Source organism: Dipodomys ordii, unplaced genomic scaffold (genome assembly GCF_000151885.1).
Source record: "Dipodomys ordii isolate 6190 unplaced genomic scaffold, Dord_2.0 Scaffold178, whole genome shotgun sequence".
NCBI classification, from domain to species: domain Eukaryota; kingdom Metazoa; phylum Chordata; class Mammalia; order Rodentia; family Heteromyidae; genus Dipodomys; species Dipodomys ordii.
In genome coordinates this window covers 3,327,434-3,334,538 of record NW_012267394.1, presented here as the reverse complement: position 1 = coordinate 3,334,538, position 7,105 = coordinate 3,327,434, and positions in this window count along the sequence as shown.

Here is a 7,105-nt window from a genome sequence, read left to right as displayed (position 1 = left end):
ATCTTTATTTTATCATTTTGTTATTTCCCTTCCCCTCCCCAAATTAGAAAAATCTATATACAAGTTGTAGGGCATTGGAATATAATACAGTGACAACAAGGATTATGCCATGAGGGAAAAACATACAAAGAACAAAAAAATCACATAGCACATTATAAGTACATTAAAAAGAACAGCAACAAACTTAAAACTTCTGTGTCCCTATCTTGGGGTTCATTTCGCTTAACATCAGCTTATATAGTCATAAGTACATAGCTTTTGACCACATCTGCTTGTCCTAGATATATACTAGTTATTGCAGATAATGGAAACTATGGCATCTATGTTTATTTGAGTCTGGCTTGCTTCACTTAATATAATTTTTCCAAGTCTTTCCATTTCCTAACAAACAGGGTCGTGTTATTCTTTCTGATGGAGGCATAGAATTAGAATAGGTAGATAGATAGATAGATAGATAGATGCATATATATATATATATATATATATATATATATATATGTCACATTCTCTTGATCTGTTCACCTACTGAGGGGCATCTGGGTTGGTTCCATATCTTAGCTATGGTGAATAATGCCATGACAAATTTAATTGTGCTGGTAGCTTTAGTATGACCTTGTTTGTAATCTTTTGGGTAAATGCCAGGAAGTGGGATTGCTGGGTCATAGGGGAGCTCTATGTGGAGTCTTTTGAGGAAGCTCCATACTGCTTTCCAGAGTGGTTGAACAAGTTTACACTCCCACCAACAATGCAGTAGGCTTCCCCTTTAGCCACATCCTCTCTAGCATCTGTTATAGCCATTCTAACTGGGGTGAGGTGGAATCTCAATATTGTTTTGATTTACCTTTCTTTTATGGCTAGAGGAGTTGAGCATTTCTTCATGTGTCTATTGGCCATTCTTATTTCCTCTTCAGAGAAGTCTCTCTTTAAGTTTTTATCCCACTTATTAATGGGACAGTTGTTTCTTTGAGAATTTGTTATTGGGGGATTTAACTTTTTGTGTTATAAGTATATATTTTAGATATGAGATCCTTATCTGTTGTACGGCTAGTGAAGATCTTCTCCCAATCTGTGGACTTTCTTTTGATCTTGCTCTGCAGTTTCATCCAATCCAATTTGTCTAATCTTACTTTGATTTGTTGTGTTTCTGGGTCTTTAGTAAGAAAAATTCAGCCTGTGCCAAGGAGCCTTTTTGGGGTTTTTATGTGTAGCATTTGTTAATTATGTAGCATAACCCCAGTAGAGTAAATGTCTAGTCACTGTTACTGAGAATTGCCATATTACATTTGCCACATGACATAATTTTGTCCTTCTCATCCCATGGTATACCCTCATTCAGCCCTGTCCCCGCTCACTTCCCCATGGTATTCCCGCTTTCCACCATATGATCATATAAAATAATATTTTTGGGGGGTCCAATCGTGGGGCCTGAACTCTGGGCCTGGGCGCTGTCCTTCAGCTCTTCAGCTCAAGGCTAGCACTCTACCACTTGAGCCACAGAGCCACTTCCGGTTTTTTTCTTTTTGCATATGTGGTGCTGAGAAATCGAACCCAGGGCCTCATGCATGCAAGGCAAGCGCTCTACCACTGAGCCACCTTCCCAGCCCCATAAAATAATATTTTATAAGATGAACTCCAAGAAAAGGAAACAAGAGAATTATATTAGTTACTGTTGTTGCTGTTTTTGTTTTTTCTTTTATCTTGTTTGTCTTTGGGAGGATAAGTATGGCAGATAAACTATGGGAGAATGAACAACAGTGATACTAGACACTATGGAAAATGAATTGTACATCTTCTGGGAGGGAATGGGTGGGAAAATCTAGGAGAAAACAAGGGAAGGGGAGACATGTTCAAAAAGAATTGTACTCAATATCTGACTCAGGTAACTGTAACCCCTCTATATATCATCTCTACAATAACAAAAAATAAGCCTAGTTAAACAAACACATTAAAATCACTTGTTATTAGAATTTTTGGTTTAATTCTAGTGTAGAACATGATATATAATTTTAAAGAAAAAACCCTAAAATATCTTACACATGCAAGTTTTAGAAAGGTCCATAATATTACAGTACTTTATTTAATGATGTTAATTCAACATAGAATAGCACTCTACTTTGTTTTGTTGATGAAATGATTTGCCTAAAGAGAATGAACAACAGAAATAATTCAGTGATACATGATAAAGGTAAATGAAAGTAAAGTGGTTTTATGCATATATTTAGGTAATATGTAATATTTTGTTAAATAATTTTAACACACTCTTAAACCCTTTAAGTGAAAAACTTGCCATACAATAATAAATGTTGATTGATAATTATTAAAATCATGGGCACTTACTAGAAATTAAGTGATAAGATAAAGTATTTTATTCATGAATCAGGTTTTGGAGAAAGTAAAACTGATATTATTGTTGGAAATTAATTTGATATTTTAAATAATATTTTAAGGTCAAGCATCATGGAACATGCTTATAATTCAGTAGATAGAGGTAGGAGATTGAGATTGGGGCTAGTAAGGGAAGAGTTAAGGAGAGATACACTTCAAACTACAAAGATCTAAATGTGTGGCTCAAATGGTAGAGCACTTGCTTTGCAATAGGAGGCCTTGATTTCAATCACCAGTACCACAAAAAGAAACATTTAAAATTTTCCTTCATTTTTCTATAGTCATTGTGTTGTTATGAGTATATCTGACAGTACTTGTCAAAAATAATGTATACAGTATTGGATACAAAAAGTTATATAGTTCTTTTTAATAGAATATACTGTCCTAATACATTTCAGAATATACTCAACCAGGTAGGTCATTATAATTGTAAAAATAGCTTTACGGCATATTGTTAGTAAATCTAGTTTACATAATGTAAAATACATAAATAAAGTTATACAAGTAACTTATAATTTATTAATATAGTCAGTAAGATATTTGGATTATTTCTGTTCACAATATGTATTTGCTAAATAACAGAGTAATAATCACAATTATACCTGTGAAAGGATATGTTTTTAGAAATTTTAAACTGATATATTATTTGTCATTTATAAAGGAAAATGGAGGTGATATTACAGGCTATCACAACAATTCTTTTTGATGATCTTTTGTTTTGGGAAATAAGTAAGAATTATAGATAATTATAGTTAATTACAGAGCAGAGTTACAAAGCAAAGAAATTATAATAAAATATAGAACAAATCTCTAGAGAAATAATTTATTTAAAAGAAGTTGACCTCTAATTAGTCCATGAAATTGCTATAAGCCAAAGGAAAATTTATAACAAGAATGATCTTTCAGTTCTTTCAGAGAGTAAATGTGAAGTATAAGCTAGAGTTTATCTACTATTAATGATCCTCTTTCACCAAGATATAAGAAATTGGGTAGTAATCAGGATTAAAATCCTATCAGGCTGGGAATGTGGCTTAGTGATAGAGTGCTTGGCTAGCATGCATGAAATCCTGAGTTTAATTCCTTAGTATCACATAAACAGAAAAGCCAGAAGTGGCACTATGGTTCAAGTGGTAGACCGGTAGCTTTGAGCAAAAGAAGCTCAGGGACAGTGCCCAGGCCCTGAGTTCAAGCCTCAAGTTGGCCAAAAGACAAAAATCCTATCAATTTAATAGGATCAGACTTGGGATAAATCCTTAAAATTATATTATGTGTAAAATTTCATGCCATTTTATGATGTCTGTAAGGTGATCAGTTTGAATTACTACTATCAAAAAATTTTAAAGTTTAACTGTATGTTATCTGGCAATCATGGTAATTAGGTATGTGGGAACCATTTTTCTTCCAACTGCCATTTGGATATTAAAGTATCATTTTGGGGCCTACATTTATTGAATTTTGCTTTGATAAAGGCTAGATTTATTCAAATTCTAGTCCTGCCTGATGTTACCTTTACTGGGGCCAGATCAAATTATCTCCCTCCTTCCATCCCTCCTTTTAGCTTTCTTTCTTGTTCCGCTGCAGGCAGTCTACCACTTAAGCCATACCTTCAATAATACAAATCTTGTCTCTCAGACTTTTCTGCGTAGGCCAGCTCTAGACTTCAATCTCAGGTATTGAACTCCTGTGTAGCTAGTAGGTGTGAGCAACCAGCATTTGGTGTCGACATATAAATTTCCTTGGTATAATAAACATCCAGGAATGGAATGACTAGTCCAAATGACTTAGTGATTGCAAAGATTATGGATTTGTGTATCCATATCAGGCTATACCCACTTTTTATCTGAAGGGAAGTATAATTTACATGTATAAGTGCAGGTTCTTACCAGCAGATTCCATAGTAACAGATAAGGAATACACCCATGCAGTCTTACCTTATATTGTGTGTGTGTGTGTGTGTGTGTGTGTGTGTGTGTGTATGTGTGTGTGTGTTGGTCCTGGGGCTTGAACTTGGGGCCTGAGTGCTGTCCTTGTGTCCCTGAGCTTTTGTGCTGTCACTTGAGCCACAGCTCCACTTCTGGTTTTGGTGATTACATGGAGATCAGAGACTCAATGACTTTCTTGTGTGGGCTAGCTTCAAACCATGATCTTCAGATCTCAGCCTCCTGTGTTGCTAAGATTACAGGTGTGAGACACAGGTGCCCCTCAATTTTGTGTATGTGTGTGTGTGTGTGTTTGTGTTTGTGTGTGTATGCTGGTCCTTGAAATTGAACTTATATGTTATGTGCTGTCCCTGAAACTATTTTTTCTCAAGCTAGTACTCTACCATTTGAGCTAAACTTCACTTCTGCTTTTCAGTGGTTAATTAGCAACCATAGTGTTTAGAATTTTACTGCCTGGTCTGTCTCAACCTTGATCCTCATATCTCATCCTCCTGAATAGCTAGGATTACAGGGTCAGCACCAGGTCTGACATATTCAGCAATCTTTTAGTAACAGCATGGGGCAAAGAAAGCCTGGGTTAAATTGTAGATATCTCCCCACCCATTGTCCTGATATGATTGAAGAAAATAAACAAAAGGGCACATTCCAAGAGGTAGACAAGAAATCAGGAAACACTAAGATGTGGACATATGGGGATCCCTCCTATATTTTGTCAGGATTATTGCAGAAGGTCAGATACCCATAATTCTGTGTCTTTACTCAGAATAAACAATCAAAGAATCAGAGCTTTCCACTGGTATCATTCAAATTCCAAGCACAATCATCCAGTCTCCTGCATCAAGTCTCAATCTGTACAGGTTGGATTTATTGATACACAGTATTTAAGCTTGCACTTTGATAAATATTGTAAATTATATGCTTTTTTCACTTAAAATATTTGATACATCTTTTTAAGAATAAATAATATGAAAAAATAGCCTTGATTTAGCCCATACAATTTCCCTATTCAGTACTCTTCTTCCGTTTAGATAGTTCTTAAGCGAAGAATATTTTTCCCTTCCATCTAAATGATTTTCTTTATAACTATGTATTATTAAAGAGTACCAAGCATTCCTTTTAAAATTTTATATGTGTAACTCATGGTGAATTCAGAGGGATAATGTTGATGGATAAAAATGTCCAGTTTTAGGTATAGGTGTGGCTCAGTGTTAAAGTACCTACCTAGCAAACACAACACCCTGACTTCAAACTCCGGTACAGACAAAAAATAACAATGAGTAGAAAAGATAAATAAACTTACAGAAAACAAAAGGGGAGGACTTTTTATGTGAGCCTGCCCTGGGGCTTGAACCCAAGACCTGGGCACTGTCCATGAGATTCTTTTGCTCAAAGCTGATGTTCTACCACTTGCACCACATCACTACATTTGGCTTTTTCTGAGTAGTCTATTGGATATAAGAGTGTCATAGACTTTCCTGTTTGAGTTGGCTCCAAACCACAACCCTGTGATCTCAGCTTCCTGAGCTATGATTACAGGTGTAAACCATTAACACTGGGCTTAAGAGAGGAAAACTTTTCAGTTGATAGTTTCATTTGTTTAAATTTCGGTATTGGAAAGCAGTTGCTGATTCAATTTGCCATTTCTCAAAGGATACTTTTGAAACTAAAGCAATTATGGTCATCATTCTTGGTAGGTAATGTGTGTTATTTTCCCAAAGATTTAGATGTGACTATACTGCTACAGGATTGGCTAACGGAGCATATATTTTTTGGTACTGATTGATTCTGCATTAAAAGCAAGGAAAAATTAAAGATATTGCCAGTTATTGATGTAGTCATTATATTTGGTGGTTTGGCTTCACACTGGGTGCAGCAGAAGTTGTGGTTCTATAATGTCTGTTTATTTTTGATTTTTGCATTGTGTCTTACAGTCCTTACAAAATAAGGATAAATGGAAAATATGTTAAATGTGATTGACAATTATTTTAAACAACAACCTATTGTTTTTATCCTTATACAATTATTCAGGGAGGGAAAAATGATACTGCAGTTTTGGATATTAAATTGGCAGTTTCAAGAAGATTAATTTTTTCAGGACTATGTTAAACAAATCTACTAACAAATGGGCATAAAATTTTAGTATCCAAATACAAAAAGTTCTATTTTTAGGTAAATGATATTATATTTATACTCTATGTAGTATGTTGCTTGAAAATGTTTTTGCTCAACCTTTAATTTCATGCTCTTAACACAGGATAAAGTTCTCTTAAATATAAAAAGAATTGATGTTAAGGTCTTTAATCCATTTTAAGTTGATGTTAGTGCATGGTGACAGGCTAGGGTCCACTTTCAGTTTTCTGCATGTGGCCACCCAGTTTTCCCAGCACCAGTAGTTGAAGAGATTATGGCTCCTTTGTCAAATATCAACCGATTGTACATATGTGGCTTTATTTCTGGGTCCAAGTCTGTTCCATTGTTCTTCGGGTCTCTTTTTGTGCCAGTACCAAGCTGTCTTTGTTATTATGGCTCTATAGTAGAACTTGAAATCTGGTATCGTGATCCCTCTTGTGTTGTTTCTAACATCAAACCTGAATATCTGAAACTACTGCAGGACAGAGTAGGAGAGACACTTGAACTTATAGGCAAAGGCAGGAACTTCCTGAACAGAGTCCCAAGGTCAAAACAAACTGGAGAGAGTACCTTAAAATAAATGTTTCTGTACAGATAAAGAAATAGCAATCAAACTAGAAAGAAAGCCAACTAATTGGGAAATATATTTA